At 34.8% G+C, this 17087-nt stretch overlaps 1 pseudogene; it reads left to right on the top strand.

The window, feature by feature from the left end:
• The first annotated feature begins 905 nt into the window (after window positions 1-905).
• LOC104234900 (beta-amyrin 11-oxidase-like) lies at window positions 906-16728 on the top strand (annotated as a pseudogene).
• Window positions 16729-17087: the final 359 nt, after the last annotated feature.

Here is a 17087-nt window from a genome sequence, read left to right as displayed (position 1 = left end):
TTGAGAATTTCTTTTGGCACCTTTAGTTGATTTGTTGGTCTGCTTACCCTTTATGCAGTCCACACAAGTCCCAAAGTCGGAAAAATTAAGATATTTTAGAATTCCATAATTGACCAACCTTTTGACTCTACCAATATTATCTGATATATTATTTTCTTTGAGAGACAAGCTAAATAATTTATTATCTTATATGTGGGTCACACTAGAAGTCTTTAGAAGAGACGCTAACTGTCTAACAGTACCATCTATGGAATGGGAAGAATAAAGTCATGATTCGTGAACTTGTATTTTTTTGTCGCCAACGGTGTATGCATAAGCAACATCAAGGCAAATGAATAATTCATCAATTCATATGGGTGAATTTGACAAGAGGGTTGCTTAGATGATCAGCACTTCCTATATAATTTCAAGATTATAAGTTCGAGTCATCTAAAGGACCAATAGCTCTGGAACAAAGTGGAGTGGAATCGAAAAAATAAAATTGATACAAGTTTAGTCAGATGAGCATGGTTTGGTCCGAGTGTTGGAAAGGTACCAAATTTTTTCTAGTTGTACACTCACTCTTTACAAATGGACAGAAGCACGAGTTCATTATAGAAACAAGTTAAAAATATCTCTTTGTCCGGAGTGTATTCGGTTTTGTTCTATTAAATCATCATTCATTGTTTTCATCAGAAAAACTGGTGCACAAGTACGTGTCGAAGTCAAATACTGAAAAAAGAGGCACAGTTGACATCTTGTGTGCCTGAAACTCAGTGCCCATGCACTTAAGTAACACTTTAATTTGCTCTACTCCAAGACTATATATATATATATATATATAAAACCAACTCACGTTGTACACAATTTCAGCTTCACACAAAGGTTTCTAATTTGTTTGATCGATCGCTAGAAAGTTAAAAAAGATGGAGTACGACTTAGTGTTCTTGTACACAGCTTTGGCAGTGGGAATTTTAACCATTTATAGCATGTTAAAAAGAGCAAATATGTGGTTTTATACAATCAAATTTAGTTCAAAGGATTATCACTTTCCTCCAGGTGACATGGGCTGGCCATTCTTTGGGGACATGTCTATTTTCTGCAAATGTTTTAAAGGTGGCGATCCGGACTCATTTATTTCTTACTTCGTTACTAGGTAAGTATATATTTGATATTCAATAAGTGGGCGTTTGGGCATAAGAATTGTAAAATTTTGAATTTTTTTTTCAAGTGAAAATGGTATTTGAAGATTAGAGTTGTGTTTGGACATGAATATAATTTTGGGTTGTTTTTGAATTTTTGTAAGTAATCTGAAGTGATAATTTTAAAAAATAGCTTTTAGAATTTTTCAAATTTTCGAAAAATTTCAAATTATCGTTTAAACGAAAAGTGAAAATTTTATGGCCAAATGCAGATTTCGAAAAAAAAATTTGAAAAAAAAGTGAAAAATTTTGTATGGCCAAACCCTTAAGTATATATTTGCCATAAATGATATTTGAAAATTAGAGTTGTATTTGGACATGAATATCATTTTGGGTTATTTTTGAATTTTTGTGAGTGATCTGATGTGAAAATTTTAAAAAATCACTTTTTGGAGTTTTTCAAATTTTCGAAAAATTCCAAAATTTCCAAAATTCATTTTCAAGTGAAAATGAAAAATTTATAGCCAAACACTTATTTTTTTTAAAAAAAAATGAAAATTTTTAGGAAAAAAGATGAAAAAAAATTCATGGCCAAACGGGCCCTTAAAGTATTCTTGTTCTTTTTTCTTTCTGAATTTCCATTATAAATATAAACATTCCTTAAACAAATTAAGGTACGGGCGAGGAGGAATGTACAAGGGATTACTATTAGGAAAGCCAAGCATCATTGTCACAAAACCAGAAATATGTAGGAAAATCTTGTTAGATGACGAACATTTTGACAGACATATGCCTAAAACAAGCTTAAACCTACTGGGACAAGAATCAGCTTCATCAAATCAAGAAGACAAAAAGCATCGAATGAGAAGTAATCCTATACAGAGTCATGGCGGATCATTGTCTTTCCACTTGGATATTATAAATGAAATTGTGAAAAATTCATTTGAGAAATGGGCTTCAATGGAAAAACCTATTGAGTTTCTTACTGAGATGAAAAAAACAACATTTGTGGTGCTTATGAGAATTCTTATAGGTGATGAGGTTGCTCAAGATTTGCTTGACGTTGTTTTTAAGGAGAATACTTTCCTTATTCGTGGTTTGCTCAGCATCCCTATTAATATATATATATATATATATATATATATATATATATATATATATATATATATATATATATATATATATATATATATATATGTGTGTGTGTGTGTGTGTGTTGCAGGTAACATGCATGTCTTATTTTCTAAATCATAATTTTTCGCATTTTAAGGAGGCTTGCTTATGTGTAGTTCAGTACTATTCTTTGGATGATTATTAACTTAAAATCCAAAATAAAGGAGTTCTTTTTTTTCTAAATATAGTGTTTGGATTGGCTTTTAAAAAATAACTTAGAGGCTAATAGCCTTTTTGGCCAAAGTGCAAAAATTATCTTCTTTTGAAAAATGATTTTCTCAAGAATAATTTTGGTGAGAGGCAGTTTATGTTTGGGTAATTAATTTAAAAAGTACTTCTTAGCAACAATTAGTGTTTGACCAAGCTTTTAAAAACTGTTTCTAAGGGTATTTTTCTCGAAAATGTTACTCCCTCTGTTCTAGTTTATGTGAACCTATTTCCTTTTCTGTCCGTTCAAAAAAGAATGACCCCTTTCTAAATTTGGAAATAATTTAGCTTAAACTTACAATTCTACCCTTAATGAGAAGCTTTTATAACCACACAAATACTCTAGGCCCCTTTCTGACTTGTTTAGGACCACAAATTCCAAAAGTCTTCATTTTTCTTAAACTTCGTGCCCGGTCAAACAGGTTCACATAAATTGGAATGGAGGGAGTATTCAAAAAAATGATTTTGGAGAGAGACTATTTTTTTCTGCTTCTCCAAAACTGTTTCTGCTTCTCCTCAAAAGCACTTTATTTTTTCTTCCAAAAGCTTGGCCAAACACATCAACTTTGAAAAAGAAAATACTTTTTTTGAAAGAAATAAAGTGGTTCTGAGATTGGAGAAGTTTGGCCAAACAAGCTACAGAGACGATTCCAGGATTTGAGGCTTATGGGTTCCTACCGTAATTTTAGATTAATATGCAATAATAACTCGGTTCACAGTTAGATATTTACAAATATTTAGTGAATTTCTTAATAAAAATATAGGATCTACGCAAAAGTTACTGGGTTCCCGGGAACCCGTATTGTAAGCTCTAGGTCCGCCCCTGACAGGCTATAGCCAAAAGTCATACGTTGATAATACGCAACTTTTGGATTTTGGATTATTTTTATATTTTTCATGCCTAAAAGTAAGTGCTTTTAAGCCCTTTTTATCATTGTCAAATACTACAAAAATTAAAAAAATGCTTAAAAGCCAATAAACACTTAAAATATATCAATTCAAACAACTCTTAATATTTGAAAGTATTGAATTCACAAAAGCTGTATTTTGAGAGGGTTTTATCATCCTAATTGTGATTTTAAACACAACAGAACGCAAAATTCGATTTGTTTAACTTGTCTATTTTGAATATATAATCGATCTTTTTTAATCGTTTCAGGCACGAGGAGCAATAGTTAAGATATTTTATCAGATATTAGAGGAAAGAAAAGCCATGATTGGAAAATAAATAAAGCAAGGCCAAAGTCCAGCATAGTGGATACGATGCTAGACACTCGAGATGATGAAGGAAATATAATTACCACGCTAGTTTCGGTTACATTTGCTGGTTATGAATTTACTGCTGAGGTTGCCGCAAAAGCAATTATGTATTTGGAAAAACATCCTCACTTCTTGCAGAAAGCAAAAGTACGTACACACTCACTACTTCTAGTTTAATTGATATTTTGTGTGATGTTCTTCTTAATTTCTTGTTGGTGCTTTCGTTTTGCTTATTCTGTCATCCTGTCTACCTACCGCCTTATCTTATTTATGTTACTATATGCTGTTTCTGATTCTTTTACTTTTATTTTGAGTGGGGTCTACCGAAAACAACATCTCTACCTTAACAAGCAGTGGCGAAGCCACATGGTCACAAGAGTGGTCTCTTTGTCGAAAAATTATACTGTATATATAGGTAAAATATTACGTTTTGGAGGTATATAACACATATTGAACACCCTTTGTCGGAAATTTTTTTTGTCGAATGCTCTTGAAAAATTTCTAGCTTCGTGTCACTGTTCACAAGATAGAGGTAAGGTCTGCGTACACTCTACCTCCTAGACCTGTTGTTGTTGTTCTTCTTCTTCTTAATTTCTTAATTACTTGATGTGCGTAGCTATAATGATTAATGGTGTCTGGTGTGTGAACAAAGTACATTTTACTTCAAACGAAAATTGAAAATTTTATGGTCAAACACCGATTTCGAAACAAATGAAAAAATTCTTATGTCTAGACGGGCTCTAAATTTCTTAATTACTTGCTGGAGTGGTGTCAGACGTGCGAACGAACTATGCATTGATATATAGTTGAAAATCCACTTTCACACGAATGTCTTGTCAATAATTTGTTTTTTTTTTCTCTTTACAGGAGGAACAAGAGGATATAGTTAAGAAAAGACCATCTTCAAATGCAGGCCATAATATAGACGAGATTAAACAAATGAAGTATCTTACGAAGGTAAGATCTAGCTAATTCTTCTTCACTTATTTGTATACTAGGAGAACACAATTCAATATGTATTAAAATTCAATTAATTAGTGCAAGATCAAAACTCTTTTGGACTAACATATGGATATATAATAAATTGGTACATATATTGGTACAGGGGATTAATGAAACACTGCGTTGTGCTAGCGTATCGTCATTACTCCTTCGAGATGCAAAAACTACTGTTAACATAAATGGTTGGTACTTTGTCTTGGACTTAATTATTTCTACTAGTATTATAATCCCTCTTCAACGTCATTTATACGAGCCACCTTAAATCCAATTAATGATACATTAATTAATTCCTTCTTCTTAATTATATTATTATGCAGGGTACACTATACCCAAGGGGTGGAGATTTTTGTTATTGTCAAGGAGTATTCATATGGATCCTGATACTTATGTGAAACCTAAGGAATTCAATCCTTCAAGATGGGATGTAAGATATAAATTTGTGTTCAAAAATAATTTTTATTTACTTAGATATAGGGGTGGCAATTTGAGCCCAAATTCATCCAACTTGCTCAATTCGTCCAGAGATTAATGGGTTGGGTTACAAACATTTTAGTTCATGGGTCTATTTGAGTTGAGTCCAAGTTAACCCATTATTTTTTATAGCTCATTCTGACCCATGTAATAGCAAAAAAAAAACACATGAAACTCACCCAAAACAAAGGGATCTCAACCCATATTAACTAGAAATTTACTTAGTTGGCCCAATTTTACTTTTTTTTTTTTTTTATTTTCAATTTTCTGTTTTTCGTTTTTCTGCATCACCCACCCACCCTAACTGTTGAGAATAAACCCCTACAGAAATAATATTAACAGTACTAAAAGTGGAATAATAATGTAGCACCGAGATACGATAATTAAAAAGAATAAAAGAGTGATAACGATACCAAGATTTTTACGTGGAAAACCCTTTTGAATAAGGGAAAAACTACGGGCCCGAACGGAGAAACTGATATCACTATAGCAAAGAATTTTACACCTTGTAGGTCCGAGTAAAATAATTCAAAGACTACTATAACACTCAAATGAAATAACCCTCTTTTGATATTCCCCCCTCACTACAATATCGCTCACTCTTTATTTTTCCTACAAACTATTTTCGTATACCTTATCTGTGATGCCTCACTCTTTCTTTCTCTCTTTGTTGGTGTATTTTACAATGAGAGCAAGACACTTATTTATAGTGTTTAGGATTGCTTCATTGATGTCATTAATAATCTTATGAGTTTGGCAAGAGTCAAATATTCAATGTGAAACCAAAAAAATAGTTGCCATAAAATCTTCCTTACTATTCCTTTAGTTGGCTTGACATTTCAAAGCCAAAGGAAGATGTCTTCCTTACACATGGGATGGACCCATCAAATCTCCCCCTCTAATCTCATGCATCTGAAGGAGGTAACTCCAGTTTTTCATATAGAGTTCATGCCGACAAGTTCTTTGCATAGCTCGAACTTGTCTCTTGGTATCATCTTGGTCAACATATCAGCAAGATTTTCACTCATGTGAATCATTTTGACTTGTAAAGATTCATTCTCCACCTGATCACGAATCCAATGATATCTCACGTCGATATGCTTTGTTCTTGCATGGTACATGGAGTTCTTACTCAAGTCTATTGCAATTTGACTGTCACAATAGACGGCATATTCCTTTTGATGCAATTCCAACTCTTGAAGAAACTGCTTGAGCCATATCATCTCCTTTCCAGCTTCAGTAGCAGAATGTACTCTGAGCATTATTTTCATCCTTTCCAGACTCTGAGCATTATTTTGTTAAAAACAAAAATTCCAACTCTGAGCATGCTTCTCACCTTCTCAACAATGGTGCGGTTCATCCTTTCGGCTATGTCATTGTACTGTGGGGTTTCAGGAACTATTTTTCATGTTTGATCCCATGACTTGAACAGTACTCTTCAAATTCCCTTGAAGTGTATTCACCTCTATTGTCGATTCAGATATGCTTTAGCTTTCGACCCGTCTTCCTTTCCACCAGAGCATGAAACTTTTAGAAAACTTGAAACACCTAATCTTTGGTTTTTAAAATATAAACCCATAATTTTTGTGAAGCATCAGCAATAAAAGTAACAAAATATTTGTTACCGCCCATCGATTCAATTTCTATTGGACCACACACATCAAAATATACCAAATCAAGTATATTCAATTTTCTTTCAGACGATGTCTGAAATGAGACTCTATGCTACTTACCAAATAAATAGTAGTTACAAGGTTTTAACGTTGTACCTTTAGCATAATAAATGATTGATTTCCTGCCAAGAATCAACAACCCCTTCTCGCTCATATTACTCATCCTTTTGTGCCACAAATCTACAGAAATCTCCTCTTGTGCCGCGTTCAATTCACCTTGGCATATTTCTGTATTTGTTCTGTACAATGTACCATGAGCAACTCTTTTTGAAATCACCAATGATCCCTTTGTGAGTCTCCACTTTTGATTTGCAAAATAGTTCTTATATCCATCTTGATCTAAAGCAATTCTCGAGATCAAGTTCATTCGCAAATCATGTATATGCCGAACGTCCTTTAGAACAAATGTGCATCGATATTTGTCTCAAGACAAATGTTACCGATCCCCGAAATCTTTGAGTAACTCGTGTTACTCATTCTCATAGTGCCAAAATTACCTGCTATATATCTGCAAAAAAATTCTCTTACCGGAGTGGTATAGTAAGATGTTGTTGTATCAACCACTCATTCCGACTTTGGACCTGACAAGTGCATGCATTCATCTTCCTCATTTATAAAGAGGACAATATTATCATTACTTTGCACCATGGCGGTTGTGTTGTTGTCATTCTTCTGGCTACTGCTTTCACCTTTTCCCTTCCTTGGATTTGGGCACTCTCTTTTGAAGTGACCTGATTGATTACAATTGTAGCAATTTCTAGCTCTTGATTTGGATCAGTTCTTAGACTTCCCTCGACCTCCGGATCTGCCATAGTTGCTCGAACTCCTTTGATAACTCCTGCCTCTACCTTTTGTGATGAGAGTATGTCCTTTATTTCCAAGCTTCTTTTTCATCTTCTCATTAAGTAGAAGAGCCGATATGACGTTTTTCAACTCAATGGTAGTCTTACCGTGCATGATGGTTGTTGCCAAATTATCGTGCGAAGATGGCAAAGAGTTCAATAGCAAGATGGCTTTATCTTCTTCATCGATTTTAACTCCGAGATTGGCGAGCTGTGTGATTAGTCTGTGAAACACATTTAAATGTGACAAAAAACTTGTACTTTCACCCATGTGTAGGGCGTATAGCTGCTTCTTTAGGTACAATTTATTAGTCAGCGTTTTGGACATGTATAGGCTTTTCAACCTTGTCCATATGCCACATACGGTGTCTTCATCAATGATGTTATTCACCACATCATCTGATAAGTGCAACCCGATTGCACTAGCAGCCCTTTTATTCAAGTCAGCTCAATCCTCAGCTTTCATGGTATCAGGCTTTTTGGCATCAGCATCTAGTACCTTGTGTAATCCTTGTTGGATGAGCAGATCCCTCATCCTTCTTTGACATGTTGAGCAACCGATATCTCCGTTAAATTTTGCTACCTCGTACTTTATTCCAAATATTTTTGTTTTTCACCGAGTGTAATACTACCGACAGTGAATAATATTTATGTGAATGAGCAGAACCTGGATCTGATACCAGTTGTTGGGAATAAACTCCCACAAAAATAATATCACGATACTAAAAACGAAATAATAACATAACACCTAGATACGGTAATTAACAAGAATAAAAGAGTGATAACTACACCAAGATTTTTATGTGGAAACCCCTTTTGAATAAGGGAAAAAACGGCCCTGAGTGGAGAAACTGGTATCACTATAGCAAGGAATTTTACACCTTGTAGGTCCGAGTAAAATACTCCAAAGACCACTATAACACTCAAAAGAAATAACCCTCTTTTGATATTCTCACCTCACTATAATATCACGCATTCTCTATTTTTTTTATATACTATTTTCTTATACCCTATCTATGATGCCTCACTCTTTCTTTCTCTCTTTGTTGGTGTATTTTAAAATGAGAGCAAGACACCTATTTATAGTGTTTAGGATTATTTCATTGATGTCAAAAATGATCTCAGGAGTTTGGCAAGAGTCAAAATTTCAATGTGAAACCAAAGAAATATTTTTCATAAAATCTTCCTTACTATTCCTTTAGTTGGCTTGACATTTCAAAGCCAAAGGAAGATGTCTTCCTTACACATGGGATGGACCCATCACTAACGCCCCCCCCCCCCACACACACACAAACCCTCTCAATTTTATATTTGTATTTTCAATTTTTTATTTTTTGTTTTTTTGTTTTTCTACGCCACCCATCCGGTCCTATTACCCCGTAATTTTTTTTTATTTCTTTTTCTTTTTGTATTTACAATTTTCTATTTTTTTATTTTTTTTTGTTTTTCTGCACCATCCACCCCGATCCCCCCTCCCCCACCGCACAAACTCCCTCAATTTTTTTTTTTATTTTTAGTTTTCTATTTTTTTCGTTTTTCTGCACCACCCACTCACCCCACCCAACAAAATAGTTTTTCAACTTACACATTTTAAATCCTAATTTGTTATTTAAGAAAACATAATTTGATTCTCAAAATACTACAACATACCCAGTCTTATCCCACACTGTGGAGTCTGGGGAGGGTAGTGTGTACGCAGACCTTACCCTTACCTTATGAAGATAGAGAGGTTATTTCCAATAAACCCTCGGCTCAGGAAAGTATAAGCACCGTATTAATGGAAATATAGACAAGAAGGACACTACCAAAAAGCCATATAAAAGAAAAAAAAAAGATAATAAGGTAATCAACAATGAAAGAAAACAACAGTTAGTCATAAAAACCTACTGCCCATAGGTGTATAAAAGGTAAAAGGCGTTGTTTATGCAAGATGAGCATGATTCTAAAACATGGGTCAAGTTGAGCGGGTTAGACTATGATCCATTGTTAAGCCCATCTTGACCCAACACATCTTAGCCCAAGTACACCTTAGGCTGGGTTAGGCAATGACCCATTTAATGACCTAACTCATCTTGATCCGCCAAAACTCAACCCAAACCATCCATTTGTCACCCTTACATAGATAATAACATCCATGTAATTACAGTAGTTACAATGAAAATTTTAATTTGTACAGGATCTTGAAACCAAGCCAGCCAATTTTATTCCATTTGGAAGAGGCCTTAAAATGTGCCCAGGCGCCAATTTAGCAAGACTTGAAGTGTCAGTTATTCTTCATTACTTTCTTCTTTACTACAGATATATATTACTCCCTCCGTCTTATAATATGTCGCGTGATTACTAAAAATAATTGTTTTAAATTATTTTTTATTTTAGAAATTTAAGACAAAATTAATTATATTTTTCCTTTTTTACCCTTAGTAATTAATTATCTTAGAAGACTACAAACACATTACTTATGGAGATGATACATAAATTGAGAAAATATTTAATAACGATAAAGTAGTCAAAAACTATTCTTTCTTAAGGGCGTGCACAAGAGAATCACGACACATATTATGAGACGGAGGGAGTAATTAGCCCTTCAATGAGCATCTCAAATTCAAAGTAATTATATACTCTATATTCCATGAAATAATTAAGAAAGAAGAAAATTACTACTCCCTCCAGTCCACAATAAGTGATTTTTTTATTATCTTTGGCACACTCTTTAATAAAATATAAACTCCTAGAAAACAAATAAGTATTTTGATTAAATTACCCTTAATTAAATTTTGCATATTATTAACTTGACACATTGGGATATATAAATAGGGGCAAATTTACAAACTATAATTAATTCATTATTGATTATGTTAAAAGGACACTTATGTTGGACCAAAATAAAAGGTCAAAAAAACATTTATTATGACCCGGAGGAAGTAATTAATACTGATGAGTATATATGATGCAGGCTTGAGCAGCTTAATCCAGAGAGCAAGATCGAACGTCTTGAAAATTGTCTTTGTGGGATTGAAGAAGCTCCCAAACATTATATGAAAGGCAACTTCAGCGTTTTCCAGGTTTACAATTTGCATGGCTCTTTTAATTATATTGTTCTCTCTATATATATACAGTAATATTAGGTACTCCTGTAACTGTTCGTCGTTTTCAATATTGTTAGTACGCTTAATGAAGATGCCTAGAGTTTTAAAAAAAATGTAAATGTGTAAAAAGTAATGCCTCGCACGTGCTAATTCGGGAAAAAGAAAAGGAAAAAAAACACATGTTGTAATCGCACAGTGAAAATCAAAATTTGAAATATCTAAAGCTGAAAAAAGACAAAAAGTTTTGGGACAAAAATAAAAAAGAAGAAAAAGATCCGGCACCCAATAATTATAAAAATATCTTTCGTTAACTTTTTTTTTTAATTTTTTATGAACCGATTATTATTTTATTGATTGAACTGAGCAAAAGAATGGAGGGGGGGACGTACTGCCTTACCCTCTATTAAAATAATGAGAGATTAGTATTTTAGTATCTATTCATCTATGACTATCTATCTATAAGTGTGAAGAGAAGGAAAGGAGGAGGACGTGCCACTGCCCACTTCTCATGTCATGGTGGATCAAAGTTAATTTATGTTGCATTCAGGTACCTCACTCGGAAAGATGCAAGCTCCCATCTATCTTATTTCATTAGCCCTTTTACTTGCTTAGGGAGCTCTACATACCTGGTGAAGATCAGGTGTTGCCAATGTATATGACTTATGGTTGCTAATTTATCTGCTACCCTATTGGCCTCTCTGAAACAATGTTGCACTTCGACATTCTCTTCATGTACTAGCTTCTTGATCTCTTCGATATCTTGTGCAATTCTCCATGGAGTAGCTGAGTTCTCTGTCAAGTAAGAAGTGACCAATTTAGAATCTTCTTCTGCTATTATATTGTGCATCCTTTTCTGTACACTTTGTTGTAAACCATACAACATTGATTTGCTTTTCGCCCAATTACTAGTGCCTGACCCTATGAAGCTTGAGTAAGCCTAGATGAAGTTGCCTAGGCTGTCTCTGATAACTCTCCTCATTCCATAATTGCCTTCCACACAACTCCCATCGTTATTGAGCTTGGCAAAACTTATTGGCGGTTTGACCCACTTGACTAGTCTGTATGTCTTGAATCCTATTAGTTGGTCGAGCATCTTTCATATTTGATTCCAAGATGTCTTCAACTTTACTTTTCCAAATTTTTGACTAGTCAAATTTGATAGTGTGTTGGAAATCAAACTTTCAGATCTGCAAACTGTGGGAGTTTCGTTTCCATATCTGTATGCACATCTTGACCTCCATAATTCTTAAATAATCAGGGCTGGCAACAATTTCACCATAAAAGATGCAATTATGTTAGTAGTTTTGTGATTCCACCAGTTGTGCACTTCTTGCATAAGTTGCATCTCGTCCATTAAAATGCCACAAGGTCCTTCAAATCTTTTTCACATTGCCTGGCAAAGCTTCCTGAACAAAATAAATATTCAGATATTTCTAGCTCTATTGAGTGTGGGTAATAGTAATAACATCTTGCATAAAGATTGTAGTCAAACTTAGCGATCCTCTCATCAGTTGGAACTCTATCCATTAGGGCCCTCCACGTCATGAATGCCATTTTGAAGGGGACATGTTTGTTCCGTATTTTGGTAAAAATGGCCGGATGGTTTTTCCTCTGTCTTAGACAATTCCACGCCAAGGCCACTGAGAATACTCCAGTTGAGTTTGTTGTCCATATTACCTTGTCAGGAACTTCTAGTGTTAAAATCAAGTGTTGCTGGTCAACTATATTCTTGACAGACTGTGGGATCTTGTCATGCCCCGAGCCTGGGGGCGAAACCGGTACCCGGTGCCTCATCTATTCTTGCGTATCAACTTGCGACTCAGGAACTCTGGACATATAATGTCATACTTTGACCAGGGGCCACATTGCACGACAGTTTGCGAATCAAGATATAAAACTAAATGGGAACTAACACTGACTAAATGTTAATATAAAGCTGGGTCGGTAAGGCCGTTATAGCTACTATAACTGACAAGCTAACAAAATATACATACAAGGCCTACAAGCCCAACATACTGCACTAACTGATAGGATATTTCTACAAGCCTCTACTGATGGATGTACTGTGATCGGAATAGGGCCTCGACCTACCCAAAGCCTATATGCGTACATACACAAGATATACACAAAGCTTCTAGACCCAACAACTCCGAAAGACGTGGAGCTTACCGATAAAGCTGAACTCGGGCAACACCTACTGAAGAGGTTTACCCGTCTGTCTGTCTGAATCTGCACGCATGAAATGCAATATTCCCCAAAAAGGAACGTCAGTACGAAATAATGTACCGAGTATGCAAGATAATAATATAACTGAAAGCTGAAACTGAATTGATAATACGGCAAAGGGCTAAATATACCCCTTTTGCTTTCAAATATTATTTACCTGTACCCTTCGTTATACTATTAGGCTATCCATACCCCTACCGTCATACTTTGGAACAAAAATACCCCTATTGTCATACTTTGAAACAAAAATACTCCTATTTTGGATGGAGTGTCACATGGCAACACCAGATTAAAACGATCCATTTCTTTTTTGTACCCAATCCGTTTTTAAAAAATCCACAAACCGACCCCTATTTTTATTTTTTTCCATTTTTTTTTTAAATTTCAGTTTTTAAAAGACGAAAATATTTTGTTAAAAAACAAAACAAAAAAAATTCTGTTTTTACAAATTTGTTTCTCCAGTTTTTACAAAATAAAATTCTTTTAAAAATTGAAAAAATGAAAAAGAATATTTTTCAAAAACGAAAATATTTTGTTGAAAATAATGTTTTTAGTTTTTTAAAAAAGAAAATATTTTGTTATAAACAGAATTTGTTTTGGTAAAGGGTTTTAACTTCTTTGGGTTCTATAAATAAAGGATTTTTTTATAAGGTATATGAAATTTTATTTAACATATGAAACGAAAAAGAAGGAAGAGAGTGGTGGGTGTGGGGGGGGGGGGGGGGGAGGGGGTAATTTTTGATAATATAGCAAAATTAATATGTATAAATATGGGGATAAAAAGAGATAAAACAGAAAAAAATATTATCGTTTTTAACAAAATATTTTCGTTTTTTAAAAACTGAAAACATTATTTTCAATAAAATATTTTCGTTTTTGAAAAATATTTTTTTCAGTTTTTTAAAAGAATTTGGTTTTGTAAAAACAAATTTTTTTCGTTTTAACAAAATATTTTCATTTTTTAAAAACTGAAATTTAAAACAAAAACTGGAAAAAATGAAAATAGGGGTCAGGTTGTGGGTTTTTCTAAAAACAAATCGGGTAAAAAAAAGAAATGGGTCGTTTTAATCTGGTGTTGCCACGTGGCACTTCATCCAAAATAGGGGTATTTTTGTTTCAAAGTATGACAATAGGGGTATTTTATTTCCAAAGTATGACGGTAGGGATATGGATAGCCCAATAGTATAACGAAGGGTACAGGTAAATAATATTTGAAAGTAGAGAGGTATATATAGCCCTTTTTCGTTGATAATATAATAGCTGGGAGTAACTGTGAGTCAAAGATAATCTGAAGATATGCACACCTGCTGAAATATCCTATCAGTTAGTGTAGTATGTTGAAGGAGTTCTACGAGTTAAGTCCTAATATTGTTACGTATATATATAGAGGTGCCCGTAATAGCCCGTGATAAGTTTGATAACAAATAAGGATAAGGTACGTGGTGCTTGGTTGGGTAGAATTTGATGTTATAATGGGTATGGATTAGTTGGCTTCTTGTTATGCTAACGTTGACCGAAGATTAAGGGTTGTTCGATTCTAATTTCTAGGAGAGCCTGTTGTTGGAGTAGAAAGGTAATACGGCATCGCCGAGAGGTAGATTTATTTCCTGTCTTAAGACAAGGAAGATGATCAGAAAAGGTTATGATTATCACTTAGTTCGGGTAAAAACTGTGAAAGTAGAGTCACTAACCGTTCAATCTATCCCTATGGTTAATAAGTTTCACAATGTTTTTTTTCCGATAAACTTCTAGGTCTTCCTCCAGAGTGAGAAACTAAGTTTGCTATTGACCTACTACCGGGTACTCAACCAATATCTATTTCTCCCTACATAATGGAACCCGCAGAGCTAAAAGCGTTGAGGGAATAACTAAGGGACTTGCTTGAAAAAGGCTTTATCAGACCTAGTACATCACTATGGGGAGCACTTGTGTTATTTGTGAGGAAGAAAGATGGTTCCTTGCGGATATTATTGATTATAGACAGTTAAACAAGGTGGCAATCAAGAATAAGTAATCCTCCAGAGGATTAATGATTTATTTGATCAGTTGCAAGGTGGCAAGTATTTCTCAAAGGTAGACGTAAGGTCCGGGTACCCTCAGGTAAGGGTTAAGGAGAAAGATATCCCGAACATAGCATTCAAAACCAGATATAGGCACTTTGAGATTCATGTTATGTCATTCGGTTAACTAATGCCCCAACAGTATTCATGGACTTGATGAACTAAGTGTTCAGACCCTTTCTAGATCTATTCGTGATTGCATTATTTGATGATATATTGGTGTAATCTCGTCCAGAGACTGAGCACGGAGATCATTTGCATATTGTGCTCAAAGTGTTACAAAGAAAAGGAAGTTGTATGCAAAATTCTCTAAATGTGAATTTTGTAGCTTTCCTTGGGCATATTATTTTAGGTGAAGGCATTCGGGTTAATACAAAAAAGATTGAGGCAGTAAAGACTTGACCTAGACCCACGACACCGACGGAGGTTCATAGCTTTCTCTGTTTGGCAGGTTATTATAGGAAACTTGTAAAGGAATTTTCTTCTCTTTTAGAACCTTTGACAAAAGTGCTCGAGTGGTATATGATGTCTCGTTTGATGTTCCAGAATAACATAAGAAAATCTATGGTGCAAGTAGGTTGAAGGAAGGTTGCTAATAAGTATAAATGGATATGTTTAGGTCACAAGCTAAAGTATGGTAAAGCGACAAGGTTTTAGGAAGGCAGGAGGAAGGATAAAAAAAGATGAGTGAAAAGGTGACAAGAATGGATAAGTCCTTGGGGTTACGCTCATAAGAGAGCTGATGGTTTCTCTAAGTTATAGAAGACTCAGTATAGCTGAATAAACTCAAAGGAATCTAAGACTAGTAGCATTTAGAAGAGATGGAATGTTGTCCTCGTAGTGTAATAGGGGCGTAATCGGGATAGATGAATGATGAAGTTTGGGCGTTCGAAAGGGGGAATGTCATGAATTGTAAAAAAAAATTAGAATACCCATGTAAGTTAACTAAGAATAGAGCTAAGTTTCAGTGGATTGATGCTTGCAAGCAGAGTTTCCAGGAGCTTAAGAACAGATTGACTTCAGCGCCAGTTCTAGCACTTCCAGAGGGTCCAGATGGTTATGCCATGTATTGTGATGCCTCAGGTGTCGGGTTAAGATGTGTCTTGATGCAACATGGGAAAGTAATTGTGTATGATTCAAGGCAATTAAGGAATCACGAGTGGAATTATCTGACCTACGACCTCGAGATAGCTTCGGTTGTCAATGCACTTACGATATGGCGGCATTATTTATATGGTGTTCATGTTGATGTATTCACAGATCATAAAAGGCTGCAATATATCTTCAAGCAAAAAGAGTTGAATTTGCGACAGAGGCGATGGCTTGAATTATTGAAAGATTACAATGTTAACATTCTCTACCATCCAGGGAAAGCTAATATTGTAGCAGATGCCTTAAGTCGCCGATCTATGGGTAGCTTAATAAATGTAGAGGCCGAGAGAAGACAATTAACTAGAGAAATTCATCAATTGGCTTGTTTGGGGGTTCGAATAGTAGACACTGGCAATGGTGGAGTTGTACTCCAAAATACTGCAAAATCATCTCTCAAAGCTGAAGTAAAGGAGAGGCAGTATGAGGACCCAGAGTTGGTCAAGTTGAGAGAGTGAGTTCCGCAACAAAAGAAGTCGTTGTTAGAGCTCAAGGGAAATGGGAGGCGATAAACATGGACTTTATCACGGGTTTACCTCGTTCTCATCGTAAGTTCGATTCCATATGGGTAATAGTCGATAGGCTCACGAAATCAGCTCATTTCCTACTGGTCAAATATACATATATAGCAGAAGATTATGTAAAGTTATATATTAAAGAGATAGTGCGGCAACACGGATTACCAATATCTATTATATCTGACCGTAGGGCCCAATTTACAACACATTGTTAGAGGTTATTTCAGAGAGGTCTAGGAACTCAAGTGAATCTTAGCACAGCTTTTCATCCACAAACTGATGGACAGGCTGAGCGCACA

This window comes from Nicotiana sylvestris, chromosome 8 (genome assembly GCF_000393655.2).
Source record: "Nicotiana sylvestris chromosome 8, ASM39365v2, whole genome shotgun sequence".
Taxonomy (NCBI): Eukaryota; Viridiplantae; Streptophyta; class Magnoliopsida; order Solanales; family Solanaceae; genus Nicotiana; species Nicotiana sylvestris.
This window is presented reverse-complemented; position numbering and strand designations above follow the sequence as displayed.